The sequence below is a fragment of the Pan paniscus genome, chromosome 7, assembly GCF_029289425.2.
Source record: "Pan paniscus chromosome 7, NHGRI_mPanPan1-v2.0_pri, whole genome shotgun sequence".
In the NCBI taxonomy this organism is placed as follows: Eukaryota; Metazoa; Chordata; class Mammalia; order Primates; family Hominidae; genus Pan; species Pan paniscus.
In genome coordinates, this window is record NC_073256.2 from 161484214 (window position 1) to 161499727 (window position 15514).

Genomic DNA, 15514 nt, shown 5'->3' on the forward strand with positions numbered 1-15514 from the left:
CTGCCATCTGCCCACTGGTGGCTCCAGCTACCCTCCTGTTGTCCTCTTGCCTCTCAGCCTGGGGCCCTGACCCTGCACAACCTGAGTCACGAGTGGGCTCCCTGCTGCAGTGCTGTCATTGTTCACAGACAGTCCCTCTGCCAGTGTGGGGACACACACTGCCTTCCCAGCCACGAGGGCACCTCCTGGAGTCCACCTTGCCCTCTGCAGCGGCTAATCACATGCTGAGCAGCGAGTGGGCCACACGGCTCCCCCTTCCCCCACCTCCCCTTCCGGCTATTTCCTGAGCAGGTGCAGTTCCTCCTCTGGGTGCCCGCCTGTGCTCCAGCATGCTGAGGAGGAGAAAGAACCTGCTTAGCTCTAGCTCCCAGACCCCTCAGGATTTTATACGAAAGAGGAGAATAAAGTGTTTATGTGGCTAACGAGAACGTCAGGGCGGGGGCAGGGGGTGGTCTCGGGAGTAACTGCCAAGTGAAATGTGCCAGGACATTGTTTTCTTGAGGAGTTTGAGACGGACACAAACTCTTGGCTGAGAGGGAGAGGCTTTAGTGAGGCTCCCTGGGGACGGCAAGCTCCAGAGGTGTGGGACAGGGCCAGGGGGTGGAGGGCCCACAGCAAAGACCCCCACTACCAGAGAGAAGGCCAGGGCTGAACACAGGAGAGCTTGGGCCTATCCTGCAGGTGAAGGGCACTCAGGCAGGGGCCACAGCTGGGTTTGTGTTTAGGAAGATGAGTCTGGCAATAGACGGTGCAGGGGAAGTCATGGGGCTGTGAACAGGTGAAGTGGGCCACAAGGAAGCCATTGAGACATGCCAGAGAGGAGCTGGGAGCACAGATGCCTCCAGAAGCATCGGGAGGTGCCAATTAAGCCAGGCTGGGCGCAGCCGAAGGCCAGTGGGATGTGTCTGACAACTGAGAGGTCTGCTATCTGCTGTGTCCCAGCCAGGGAGTGAAATGAGTCCAAGTACCTGGTGATGTGGCCAGGCAGATGAATCGGCACGGGGTGCTCACATGGAGTCATGAGGCTGAACGCACCTGTAGCAATTGTGAGGCCACCACACTGATTCTTCAGGTAGAAAGAAGACCAGTCGCTGACATCTGGGAGCTGATCTGGTCCTATCTTGTAGGCCTCAGTGTTGCTAGGAGCTGGCCTGGTGCTCACAGATAGAGGCCTTGGTGTTGCTAGGAGCTGTCCTGGCACTCACAGATAGAGCCCTCAGTGTCTCCTGGTTAAAATTTCATAGAACATCAACATCAGACTACTCTGACCATGATGGATCAATACAAAAACAAGACCCCTCTGTTATCACTCTGAACACAGACAAAACATGGGCACTGTCCAAGCTGTAAAAAGGGCAAGCAGTGCCCTGTCCCAGCCAGTCTGAGTGGCTGCTGCCTCTTCACAGCTGACAGCTCTAGCCTGGCTCTAGTCTGTCCTCCTTCCAAATACGATGCATTGAGACTCCCAATTGCAGAATGACGCCTGCTTCCTGACAGCACCAATCCAGAGCAGAGTCCCGCTTCCTTAAACCCTCCCCCAGATTACTCAAGCCAAATCCTGTAAGAAGTCCTTTCCAGCACCCTCTTAACACGACGCCCCAGGGTGTGGACGCTCCCCCACGATGAGCAGCCACGGGCTTGTTCAAGCATGGGCGTGTCCCGGGGGCTTCACAAGGAGCACTGACACAGGTCACTGACTATATGAAGGCCAAAAAGAGACCTAAATAAAGGAATTTATTTTTCAATCAAAAAACAAGTTATATACGTAAGCAAATATTAAACCCACACTTGATTTCAAGATTAAACAACACAGACATCTATGGAACAAAATGTCCAAGTCTCCACCCCATTCCCCACCCTGCAAAGCAACGCTGTCAATCAACGGTGCCTGCTGAAACCCTAACAGACAGTTGGGGCCAGCTCTGGACCCCAGCTCAGGTGAAACCAGCACGGGAACCCCATTCCACTGCCTCTGGCTAACTGGGGCCACTGTTCTGCAGCTCTGGATTGGAAGCACCTTCAGAACAGGGACTGTGCTTTGTGAGTTTTAACATCCAGCCTAGCACCTAGTCCAGGGCCTGGCACACCACAGGCGTCGAACGTGAAAGGAAGGAATGACCTTTTCACGGCACGATCAGCATGAATGCTCACTGCCCTCACCAGGCCCGGAGGACGCCATACTCTGCTGGACCTTGGCTCAACGTCAGCATCTGAGGAGTGCAGAGAGCAACACAAAAGCCCAGGGGATGCAGGAGACACATTTGGGGAAGCAGGTAGAAGAAGGAGAGGACGCATGGGAGACTCGCAGCGGGCTGAGGAGGCCAGTCGAGGCCATAAGTAAAAAGCTCAAAAGTCTGAACTGTATATTGTAGGCAGTGATCATCCTTGAGATGGTTTAAGTAGAGGCAGGAAGATCAGTGAAGACTATGGTGATGGTGCAGGCAGGGAGACCCGGACTTGGGGGCAGCGGGAAGGGGGAGGGGAGGGACTCCTGGGGGACCTGGTCCCAGCCTTGTAGGCTCTCAAGGTGGCCCCTCCTCCGCCAGGGCCCAGATGCTGCTTCCCAGGCAGCAGGATGGCTTGGCTCATGCTGGCATCAAGACACTCTACAAATGTCTCCCAAATGTCTACTTTGTCTAAGGCTTGTAGGACACACTGAAGACTTTTCAGAATGCCCAAAATGCAAATACCACCCCCAACTTCTCAACTCCCATCTCTTCACTGCTGGATAATACCTCTTCTCTCTGCAGGCCCTCCACCCTCTGGACCCACTTCACTCTTTCATCCACATCTCTTGCCCTTTCACTGCAACTTCCAAACCCGAGGCTGTCGTGCAACTCCTTCCTCCCAGTCTGGCCAGCTTTTCACTGGTATCCACAGCTTCGTGGGAGGACTCGAGTACCAAGCTCAAAATCTTCCTCTCTAACCCAAATGCTATCACGACCCTTGGCTATTTCTGGTTCTATCTTCTGAACACTCTCAACTTTGTGCCCTTCTCTGAAGGCAAGGCCATGATCACCTCTATAGCAACCCCTAATCTATCCTCAGCACCACAAAGGGATCTTTTTGATGAACAATCGAATAATGTCATTCCCCTGCTTAAACTCCTTCACTTCTTTGAAGTTCTCTTTGGAGAACTTCCAGCCAAGATGGTGGACTGAACTGAGTCCCAGGAGTTGGGACCTGAGATCCCAACTCCCACTCTTTTTTTTCCCAGCAGTAATTGAAGCAACCAACTCCCACTCTTAACACATAAAAGTTGCTACACAAAATTCTTTTTTTTTTTTTTCCTTTTTTTTGAGACAGGGTCTTACTCTGTCACCCAGACCGGGACACAGATCATGGGTCACTGCACCTCAACCTCCCAGGCTCAAGCAATCTTCCTACCTCAGTCCCCCAAGTAGCTGGGACTATAGGTGCCCACCAGCATGCCTGGCTAATTTTATTTTTATTTTTATTTTTGTAGAAACAGGGTCTTGCTATATTGCCCAGGCTGTTCTCAAACTCCTGGGTTCAAGCGATCCTCCCAACTTGGCCTCCCAAAGTGCTGGGATTACAGATATGAGCCACCGTGCCTAGCCAAGACAAAATATTCTAAAACACTTAAATATATGTAGCTGAGCAGAAATGTAATAAATAAATGTAAAGAGAGACCCCTCAACTGTGAGGAAAGAGTTGCAGCTGTGTGATTCACAGCAGTTGCACTCAGGAGACAGGGATTCTCATTCAGGACCCACCCAGCGAAGGATCACTGGCGAGACCCCAGGCTCTCGGCTAGGAACCTAGAGGGCTTGGACCAGGGGCAGATGTGAACCACACAGAGCTTTAGCAAAACTACAACCCAGACTCCGCTCAGCTCTGCCTCTATTGGTTGAAGGTAATCAGACAAGGCAAGTGCTTTCTGGAAAAAGATATTATCCACCACCTCTGCAATTTTTTATAGACAACACTTGTCATTCAGTTAAAAATTACTAGGCATTTCAAAAGAAAGGACACTATGACTGAAAACCAAGAGGAAACAGACCCAGAGGTGACTCAAAGATTAAAGATAGCAAATAAGGACTTTAAATAAATATGGTGGATGTTAAGAAAAATACACATGGAAATGGAGAAGACTGGAAGAAAATGTGGAGAATTTCCCCAGACAATTGGATTTTATAAAAAGAATCAAGGGCTGGCCTTAATCCCAACACTTTGGGAAGCAAAGGCAGGCGGATCACTTGAGCCCAGGAGTTTGCGACCAGCTTGGGCAACATGGCAAAACCCCATCTCTACAAAAAATACAAATATTAGCCAGACATGGTTGTGTGTGCCTGTAGTCCCAGCTACTCAAGAGGCTAAGGCGGGAGGATCACCTGAGCTAGGGAGTTTGAGGCTGCAGTGAGTCATGATCACACCTCTGTACTCTAGCCTGGGTGATAGAGTGAGACCCTGTTTAAAAAAAAAAAAAAGAATCAAATCAAGCTTTTCTTTAATTCTTTCTCCTTCCTTCCTTCTTTCTTTCCTTCCTTCTTTCTTTCTTGTTCTTTCTGTCTTTCAACAGGGTCTCTGTTGACCATGCTGGAGTACAGCGGCACAGTCATGGCTCACTGCAGCCTCAACCTCTTGGACTCAAGATCCTTCCGCCTCAACCTCCCAAGTAGCTAGGACCACAGGCGCTCACTACCACACCTGGCTATTTTTTTTCTTTTTGAGATGGGGTCTCGCTTTGTCGCCCAGGCTGGAGTGCAGTGGCACAATCTCAGCTCACTGCAACCTCCGCTTCCCAGGCACAAGTGGATCCTCCCACTTCAGCTTCCCAAGTAGCTGGAACCACAGGCATGCACCACCACCCCTGGCTAATTTTTTGTATTTTTTGTAAAGATGGGGTTTCACCATGTTGCCCAGGTTGGTGTTGAACTGCTGAGCTCAAGTGGTCCGCCCACCTCAGCCTCCCAAAGTGTTGGGATTACAAGCATAAGCCACTACGCTCAGCTTAATATTTTATTTTTATTTTTATTTTTTGAGGAGACGGGGGTCTCACTATATTGCCCATGTTGGTCTCAAAGTCCTGGCCTCAAGCAATCCTCTTGCCTCGACCTCCTGAAGTGCTGGGATTACCGCGTCCAGACTCAAATTGAGCTTCTTTTTTTTTTTAATTTTTATTTTTTATAGAGATGAGGTCTCCCAAAGTGCTAGGATTATAGGTGTGAGTCACTGCACTGGCTCGAATTGAGCTTCTTTAATAGAAAAATACAGTTAACTGAAACCAAAAATTCAAGAGACAGGTTTAAGCAAATTAGACAAGTCAGAAGTGAACTATTGGTGAACTGGAAGACAGGTCGATAGAAAATATCCTAAAACTCACGAAGAGAATAAAGAGAATGGATAGAGAACAAAGTATAAGAGAATATGGGGAGTAGGGTCACAAATACCCTTAATTAGAGTCCCAGAAGGAGTAGAAAGAATGGGGAAGAAGTGATGTCTGAATACATAACGCTTGAAATGTTTCCAAAACCGGTAAGACATCGACCCATAATCTACCAAGACTTGCATAAAAAGAAGGTTATGCTCATCTCATAAAACTCCCCAACTCATTTTACGAGCCCAGCATTGTGAGGTAAATTGTGCCCCCACCAAATTCATATGCTGAAGTCCTAATCCCCAGTACCTCAGAGTGTGACCTAATTTGGAAGTAAGGTTGTTGAAGATGTAATTGATTAAGATGAAGTCAACTGCAGTGGGGTGGCTCCCTAATCCAACATAGCTGATGCTCTTATAAAATGGGGAAATTTGACCACAGACACACACACACAGCGAAAATGCCATGTGGAGATTGGAGGTGTGTTGCTACAAGGAAGGAACTACCAGAAGCAAGGAGAGAGGACTGGAAGAGATCCTTCCCTAGCACCTGAGGGAGCAAGGCCCTGCAGACACCTTGATCTTAGACTTCTAGCCTCCAGAACTGTAAAGAACAAATATTGCTGTTTAAGCTATTCTGTTTGTGGACTTTACCAATGCTAATAAACTAATACACCTAGAACCTGGGAGGCGGAGCTTGCAGTGAGCCGAGATCACGCCACTGCACTCCAGCCTGGGCGACAGAACTAGACTCCATCTCAAAAACAAACAAACAAACAATAAACTAATACACCTAGTGTAACACTGTTACCAAATTCTGACAAGCTCATTAAAAGGAAGGAAATTTATAAGCCAATATCTCCATAAACATATATGTAAAAAAGCAAAACATTAGCAAATCAGCTGGGCATGGTGGCTCACACCTATAATCCCAGGTGATTGTAATACCAGGCCAAGACAGGATCGCTTGAGCCCAGGAGTTTGAGACCAGTCTGGGCAACGTGGTGAGACCTCATCTCTACAAAAAATACATTCTTTTTTTTTTGAGACGGAGTCTCGCTCTGTCGCCCAGGCTGGAGTGCGGTGGCGCGATCTTGGCTCACTGCAAGCTCCGCCTCCCAGGTTCACGCCATTCTCTTGCCTCAGCCTCTCGAGTAGCTGGGACTACAGGCGCCTGCCACCACGCCTGGCTAACTTTTTTGTATTTTTAATAGAGACGAGGTTTCACCATGTTAGCCAGGATGGTCTCGATCTCCTGACCTCGTGATCCGCCCGCCTCAGCCTCCCAAAGTGCTGGGATTACAGGCGTGAGCCACCGCGCCCGGCCTCTAGTTTTTATTTTTTAGACAGAGTCTCACTCTATTGCCCAGGCTGGAGTGCAGAGGCATGGTCATGGCTCATGCAGCCTGGACCTTTGGAATCCAGCGACGCTCCTACCTCAGAGACCCTCAGCCTCTCAAGTACCTGGGATTACAGGCGTGAGCCACAGTGCCTGGCCGAACCTTAGTTTTTAAAATATAAATTTAATTCAAAATACAGGCTGGGCGTGGTGGCTTACGCCTGTAATCCCAGCACTTTGGGAGGCCGAGGCAGGCGGATCACTTGAGGTCAGGAGTTCAAGACCGGCCTGGCCAACATGGTGAAACCCTGTCTGTACTAAAAATACAAAACTAGCCAGATGTGATGGCTCGCTCTTGTAATCCCAGCTACTCGGGAGGCTGAGGCAGGAGAATCACTTCAACCCGGGAGGTAGAGGTAGCAGTGAGCAGAGGTCACGCCATTGCACACCAGCCTGGGCAACAAGAGCAAAACTCCATCTCGAAAAGAGAAGAGAAGAGAAAAGAGAAGAGAAAAGAAAAGAAAAGAAAAGTCTGGGCACAGTGGCTCAAGCCTGTAATTCCAACAGTTTGTCAGGAGGATTGCTTGAGCCTAGAAGTTGGAGACCAGCCTGGACAACACAGCAAGATCCATCTTTAAATATATATACGTGTGTGTGTGTGTGGATTCTCAGTGTTAATTTTGTTAGACATCATAATGTCATTGTTATGTTAAATATCAAAGTTCTTACCCGTGGAGATACTGAAATACTCATAAAACAATAAAGTGTCTGGGATTTGGTTTAAAATACTCTAGGGAAAAAAAGGCAAGAGGGAGATAAATGAAGCAAGATTCACAAAATGCTGATAATTGTACAAGCTGGGTGATGAATACATGTGGGCCCATCAGGCTATTTTCTCTACTTTTCAATAGGTTTGAAATTTTCCATAATAAAAGATTTTAAATAGAGGCATCTTAATTTTAAAAGTAAATCTCATACCAATTGATCTTTATTCAATGTAAGTCCAATAAAAATCACAATAGGCCAGGCACAGTGGTACATGCCTGCAGTATCAGCTACTCAGCAAGCTGAGGTAGGAGGATTGCTTCAGCCCAGGAGTTTGAGAACAGCCTGGGCAACATAGTGAGACCCTATCTCCAAAAAAGAAAAAAATCCCAATAGAATTCAATAAGCTGATTCTAAAATTGACATAGAAGAGTAAAAGAACAGGAATACACAAATACTCAGGACACTTCTTCTGAAGAAGATTCTGGATGGGGACTAGCCCTGATATCAGGACATATTATAAAACAATAACAATTAAAACAGTGTGGTATTAATGCAAGAATAGACCAAAAGAAAAAAAAAGGAATATAACAGAAAAGCTAACAATAGAACCACACCCATTTTAAAGATGAAACTGGGTAACTACTTCAAAATAAAAATCCACCATTGTTGGATGAAGAATATAAATCTCAAAAGCAAAACTTTACAACTTCTGTCTTGAGACACACGAAAGCACTAATTACAAAAACATTCAACACTATTCAAATTAAGAATTTCTGTTCATCAAAAGATACCTTAAATAAAATTGAAAAATAAAAAAATAAGGGAGCCCAAGGTAGGAGGATCACTTGAGTCCGGGAGTTTGAGACCTGCCTAGGGAATATAGCTAGACCCCATCTCAAAAATAAATTAATTAAATTGAGAAAACAAGTTAAAAACTGGGAGAGATATTCATAACACATGCAACAGACAATGGATTTCCATCAAAAATGTAAAAAGAATTCCTACAAACCAATGCAGGACAATCGATTTTTAAAATAAATATGGAGACTTCTGGCCACAAAGGATTAAGACAGAACCAGGATTTACATGCACACTCCACTACAAACAACTAAAAAATGTTATGAAACAGCCAGGCACGGTGGCTCACGCTTGTAATTCCAGCACTTTGGGAGGCCAAGGCAGGTGGATCACTTGAGGTCAGGAGTTTGAGATCAGCCTGGCCAATAAGGTGAAACCCTGTCTCTACTAAAAATACAAAAATTAGCCAGGCATAGTGGCACATGCCTGTAATCCCAGCTACTTGGGAGGCTGAGGCACAAGGATCGCTTGAGCCTGGGAGGCGAAGGTTGCAGTGAGCCAAGATTGAGATTGCGCCACTGCACTCCAGCCTGGGTGACAGAGTGAAACTCTGTCTCAAAAAAAAAAAAAAGGTTATGAAACAATGATTTTCAGAAATTATACAAACATTTTGTAAAACTGTCCTGTGATGCAACAGGCAGCACAGGACTGGGACCTGGAGATAGGAGCACTATGATCATCCTGGCTTTCTGCCTAGAGGCACATTTCAGGCCACGTGACAGAAAACAGGCCCAGGCAAAGCAGTGGCATCTCCCTGAGATAAAAATCAGGTTGGAGAAGCTGAAGAAGCTAAACATAGTTCCAGGACAGAGTTCTAGAAAGGAGGCAACTCTACATAAAAAAAGAGCAACAGAAATCTGCATAGGGGCCGGCGCAGTGGCTCACAGCTACAATCTCAGCATTTTGGGAGGCCAAACCAGGAGGATAGCTTGAGCCCAGGAGTTCAAGACCAGCCTGGGCAACATAGTAAGGCCCCATCTCTACAAAAAAAAAATTTTTTTTAATTAGTCAGGTGTGGTGACACATGCCTATAGTCCTAGCTACTCAGGAGGCTGAGGCAGGAAGATCACTTGTGCCTGGGAGGCTGAGGCTGCAGTGAGCCGTGATTGCACCACTGCACTCCAGCCTGGGCAACAACAACAACAATAACAAAGGCCAGCATGGTGGTGCATGCCTGTAATCCCAGCACTTTGGGAAGCCAAGGCAGGAGGATCGCTTGAGGCCAGGAGTTCAAGATCAGCCTGAGCAATATAATGAGACCCTATCTCCACAAAAAATAAAAACAAAAAATTAGCTGGGTATGATGGCACTTGCCTGTAGTCCTCAGGAGGCTGAGGCAGTAGGATCACTTGAGCCCAGGAGGTCGAGGCCCTGTCTCAGAAAAAAAAGAAGAAATCTGCATGGTGTCCCCCTTAAGTCTTAAGAGACAGAAAGTAGAATGGTGGGGGCCAGGACTGCGGGGAGGGGAAAGCAGGAGTTATTGTTTAATGGGGACAGTTTTCGTTTTACAAAAATTAAATCATGACCAGGCATTCACTGGCCTCAGTGCCTACCAGATGTCCTCTGACCCTTAGGACAAACTGAGTGTAGGTGTCATTGTCCCCACGCCACAAGTGAAGTAGCCCCACCTGCCGGTACCTCACACTGCCAACTCCACGCAGCAGGTGGAAGACTGGGCTAGATTTAAACACCACTCCCCAGGCTAGGGCCTAAACCAAGCCCCTCTGTCTCCTTCCCTATGTTCACAGAGATTCCTGATGAAAATTCCTTTTTTAGAGTCTATGCTGATTCAGTTGAGCTGAGGGTTGGGGAGAGAACCAACTCACTCTCCACTCAGGAACAGACTATATCTGAGAGACAGTGTCTCACAGGTCGGCGCTCAGCTGTGGGGTCCAGCAAGGGTGGGACAGAGGCACCAAGTCAGACCCAGTGTCCCAGAGCAGGAACAAGGCACAGACTGGGAGCAGGGCAGGCTCCTGGGGTGAATGGAGTGGGCACGGTTGAAAAACTACCAAGAGTCCGGGCACGGTGGCTCATGCCTGTAATCCCAGAATTTTGGGAGGCCGAGGCGGGCAGATCACTTGAGGTCAGGAGTTTGAGACCAGCCTGGCAAACACGGTGAAACCCCGTCTCTTTTAAAAATACAAACATTAGCCAGGCGTGGTGGCGGGCGCCTGTAATCCCAGCTACTCAGGAGGGTGAGGCACGAGACTCACTTGAGCCCGGGAGGCAGAGGTTGCAGCGAGCTGAGATCGCACCACTGCACTGCAGGCTGGGTGACAAGGCAAGACTCAGTCTCAAAAAAAAAAAAAAAGCTACCAAGAGAGGAGTAAGGAGAGCATCGGGGAGGGACCAGCATCCACCAAGTCCGAGATGAGCTGCTGAAGGTGGATGGAAATACAGGAAGTGAGAGGAGAAAGCAAGGAGGCCTGGAATTTACCCTGAGGCCTCAGAGCGAGGGAAGCAGACAGGCCCAGGCAGAGCACGAGTATTTGCTCCACAAAGATTTACCAAGCACCTACAGAAGTGCTGGTAGTGGACTTGAGCCACCTAACAGAGGCTACTATCCTGCAGCCCTAGGGCTTGCCAATCATAATCGTATGAACTGGTTGTTAAAAATCAGGACAGTTCTTTGAATGAGGGTAGCTCCTCCTACTCCCTAGAAACCCTCGTAGCCTTTCCATGTCACTGAATGTAAAATCCAAAACCTCATCTCAGCCTACAGACTCCATCCCATGCTTCTCTGGCCCGGCCGTCCCCTCCCCACAGTGGCTGATTCCCCTCCATCTCATTGGCCTCCTTGACGGTCTTCAAAAACACACCAAGCCTGCTACCCACCCCAGGGCCTCTGCACTGGCTGTCCCCTCCACCTGGAAGGCTTGCCCCTTCTCATTCCCTGCTTTCTTTCAGGTCTGCTCCCAAGCAGCACCTTGTCAAGGAGGCCTCCCGACCACTCCATACCAGACAGCCCCCTCCGCTCTTGCCCCCGTCCCCTCCTCCACCTTCCGCACGGAGCGCAGACCACCACCACATTGACCATCTTCCAAGTGCCCACTGTCCTCCAGAATGTCAGCTCCAGAGCCTTTGCTGTTCTCCCCGCACTGGTAAGAGATGGTGCTCAACACTGACTGAAGAGTGGGGACCCTCATTCAGGCCTGTCAGATCCTAGGGCCCCCCTAACCCCAGTGCTTCCCAGTCCCCTGATCAACTTCCAGCCTGGCTGCCTTGGGCATTTCCTGGCAATATAAACAGAGCCAGAGAGAGAGCAACGGCTCCCACATGTCTGGCTGTTCCCTGCTGTGTCCTGCGGGACCTGTGATGTGCCTGGCATCTAGCAGGTTTTCAAGATCTACGGGTTGAAGAGAAAGTGTGTTAAGCTTTACTCTGCCAGCCAGTGCCTTCTCTGTCTTCCATGCATCACCGCATCTCACACTCACAACGACAGCAGGAGGAGGGAAGTTATCCCCACTCGACGGATGAAGAAACAGAGGCACAGAGAGGTTGGGGGCCTGCCCCAGGCCCATAGCGAGAAAGCTGGGAAGTGGTGCTTCTAGTTCCCCTGTGCTACAGCTGAAGGGTGGGCACTGGTCTGATGAGGACTGATGAAGACTTTGGGGGCCCTGAGGGGCAACACGCAAGTGGAGTCTGAAGGAAGAGTAGGAATTAACCAAAGTTTGGGGTCAGGGAGTAACATGGGTCTGAAGTTGGGGCTCTGGAGTCTGCTATGGACTAAATGTTTGTGTCCCCCCTCAAAATGCATGTGTTAAAATCCTAATCCCCAATATGATGGCACTAGGAGGTGATGAGGTCATGAGGGTGGAGCCTTATAGAAAGATCACTGAGAGCTTGCTTCCTCTCTCTCCACTCCACCATGTGAGGACACGAGAATGCAGACATCTGCGCACCAGGAAAGGGTCCTCACCAGACACCAGGTCTGCAGGCACCTTGACCTTAGACTTCCCAGCCTCTAGAACCATGAAAAATCAACGTTTATTGTTTAAGCTGCCAAGTCCATGGTCATTTCTGGAGTCTGAGGGGCTGGAAGCCCAACCACACACCTCCAGCAAGCCTTGGTGTCCACCTGCTCTCCATTCCACCCTTCCTGGTCTTTGACTCGCAGCCTGAATGCCCCCCCCCCCCGCTCTGCCCCACCAAACATTGTTTGCTGCCCTCCAAACGATGCTGTGTAAACAGCAGAAAGGAACCAACAACACAGAGAAGTTAGCAAGGCTCCAAAGCCCGACAAAGCCCTCCTGGTCTCTGTCCCTGGCTTTTAGTCCCTAAGCCTTTCATGAGGGGTACCTGGATGACCCCTGGGGTTGATGACCAAGTTCATATTACCAAAAGTCTCTACTTCTAGCCAAGACCTCAGGAGACTTTCCTCTGAGGCCACTCTTCCCAGCTCCTGGCTGGCAGGGCCCTGAGTAGACAAGCAGATATCCCTCCTCTTGTGGGGACTGTCTGCTTCCCCAGGGCCCTCCAGACTAATCAAAGGGATATTGGTTTCCTCAGAAACCAGGGGCATGTCCTCAGACACTCAGAAGCCAGTTATTATCTTGTCTGTTTCAACTGCTGGTATACAGCAGCTTCTCCAGCTTCATGGTGCAATTCCTTTAGAAAAAGGAAAAAGGTTGAATAAAAATGCATTCCTATATTTATTGAGCACTTACCATGTGCCGGGGCCTGTGCTGAGCTCTGGGATGCAGAGCAGAGTTTGTTGTGGCCCTTGTCCTCTCCTGAGATATCACTCTAAGTCCTTCCTCTGGGCAGAGCCTAGCTCCAATGGGGTGTCAGAAAGACACCCCCCCACTCTTGGCAGCTGTGCAGAGAGAGGCTGAAGCAAAAGAGGTGAGGCTAGAGGCGAGAAGAGCAAGTGCAAGACTAGACTGCCTGCACCAAGCCCTGACCTTGACAGCTGGGAAAATGTTGAAAGACCCAGGGCCCATGGGAGAGCCCAGGTACTTGACATGGTCATGACTCAGTGGCCCCGCCTGCTGGATGGGGTACTACCTGCCTCGGGGGCTTGTTAGGACTGTCACAACAGTGCCTGGTATACAATAAGCGCTCAATAATGTCAGCTATGGCCTTTTCATCGTCTGAAGTGTAGGAGAGCAATGGAGAGGAGTCACTGCCAACATCCCGGAGGGCCCTGGAAGTCAAATGCCAACTGAATCTGTGGGAGCACAGACTAGACAACTACCTCCCGGCAGCTCCTCGTCAGCAACAGGCAGACCCGGAGGTTCAACACGGCCACAGCAGGCAGGATTGAAATGTTCGCATGGCCAGTACTGCTAGGACATGTAGCGGATAGCTGCTTCCCAGGAGGTGCCTCTCAGCGCACCCAGCATGGAGGCAGCACGTTGGGGCCTGTCAGGTGGATGGAACAGAGGGCTCCCGGCTGCAGGCCCCCATTCTTCGGCAACTTTATGCCTTGAAAAGACGGCTTCAGAAGGAAACTTGTTAAACACGCAGAGAATCCCAAGCCAAGAAAGGGGCAGAGATCCCTGAAGGCCTTGCCAAGCTGAAATGCTGAGCGGAATCAAATGAGGCAAATTTGAATGGGGACAAACTGTGCAAAAGCCAGTGACCCAAGACGGGAAGGAGGAGATCTGACTCAGCAAAAGCAAGTGGGACAACACTGGAGGTTTGTTCACAGTGAGCCCCTAACGGGCCGGGAGGAGCGCAAACCCCGAGTGCACCCCAGGAGGTTCCTGTCACTCCTGCGGGCCCAGCCTCCCTGCAGCCAGGAACCGGGACTGTTCCCAAGTGACACTGTCCAAGAGCTCAGAAGGGCAGGACTGAGAGCAGCATAGAGAGGCCCAGTGTCTCTCACTCCCCAGACTCTAGCCCCCAGACATGTCATCCAAATGGATGTGGATACATTTTTGGATGAATCTCACTCCCAAACTTGTGGTACTCTTTATACCAAGCTCAAACCCAACAGACTTGGATACCAAAGGACACTTTGTATATAAAACATAACAAAAAGAAAAAGAAAATGCGAATGAAGAGGAAATAAAAGTAGGGGGAGGAGAGGAAGCCTGGCGGAGGCTAATTCAAAGAAAGGAGCAGGAGGCTGCAGCTTAACATTCTGGGGGACCCTGGGGGTCTTTTGAGGGCCTCTACTGTGCACTGTGAGTCTAAGGAGGGGTTGGAAGCAGCAGAGGCGTGGTGGGCCACAGTCTTCCCTGGCACCAGGCTACAAGAGGAGGAAGAGAACAGTGAAAGAGGAACCCGCCTGCAGCTCTGCCGGCACTTCTCTGTACAACCAAACCTCTGGGAAGGGCTGTGTGTGCCCCATCTCTACCTTATCCTCCCACTCACTGCTCAGACTTGTGAATCTGGACTTGGCCAAACCACTTCCCCCAAACAGCCCTTGATACATCACCAATGACTTCCAAGTCCCTAAAGCTGACGCACACTTTTTCGGTCTTCATCTCATCTGACCTGTCAGCCTCACTAGATACCACTGCTGCTTCACATAACCCTGAAATATGCTCTGCCTGTGGCCTCCCAGCTCAGCCTTCTCCGGTTTTCCTGTCGCCGTGGGCACTTCTGCTGTATGTCCTCTGCAGCTTTGTCGTGGCTCTACTAGGCACAGTGGGCTGAAGGCTTATTCTCTCTCATTCGTTCCCCATTCCTGGGCAACCTCATCCACTCATACGGATCCAGTTGCCATCCAGGAGCTGATACCTCTAACGTGTATCTTTCCAGCCCACACAGTAGGTTCTCCTCTAGGACCTGGAGCAGTACCCCCTGCCTCCTGGCTCATCTCCTTAACATCCTGATCTCAGCAGCACATCCAAACCTGACTCCAAATATTCACTCTAAACTTGGTTTTCCTTCCAATTGGGTTGGTATAACCAGAGGCTCCACCACCCATGCCAGAAACCGCAAGGCCATCCTGCCCTCATTCTCGCCTTCATCCTCACATCCAAGCCAACTCCAAGACCAGCCCACCCAGCACCACTAAACATTTCTCAGCTCTGCCCACTCTCTCCACCTCCATGGCACCACCTGTGAACCAGCCACCCTCATTGCTTGCTTGGAGGACTGCAGTGTCCTCCTTACTGTGTGCCACTCAGTAGTTTCTTCCCTCCAATCTGTTCCCACATGCCCTTCCCTAAAGATCAATCAAGATCACAGCCACAGGCCCTGTCCCAACCTGGGCCCTCCATCCCTCTCCAGCACATACATCCACCCTGCTCA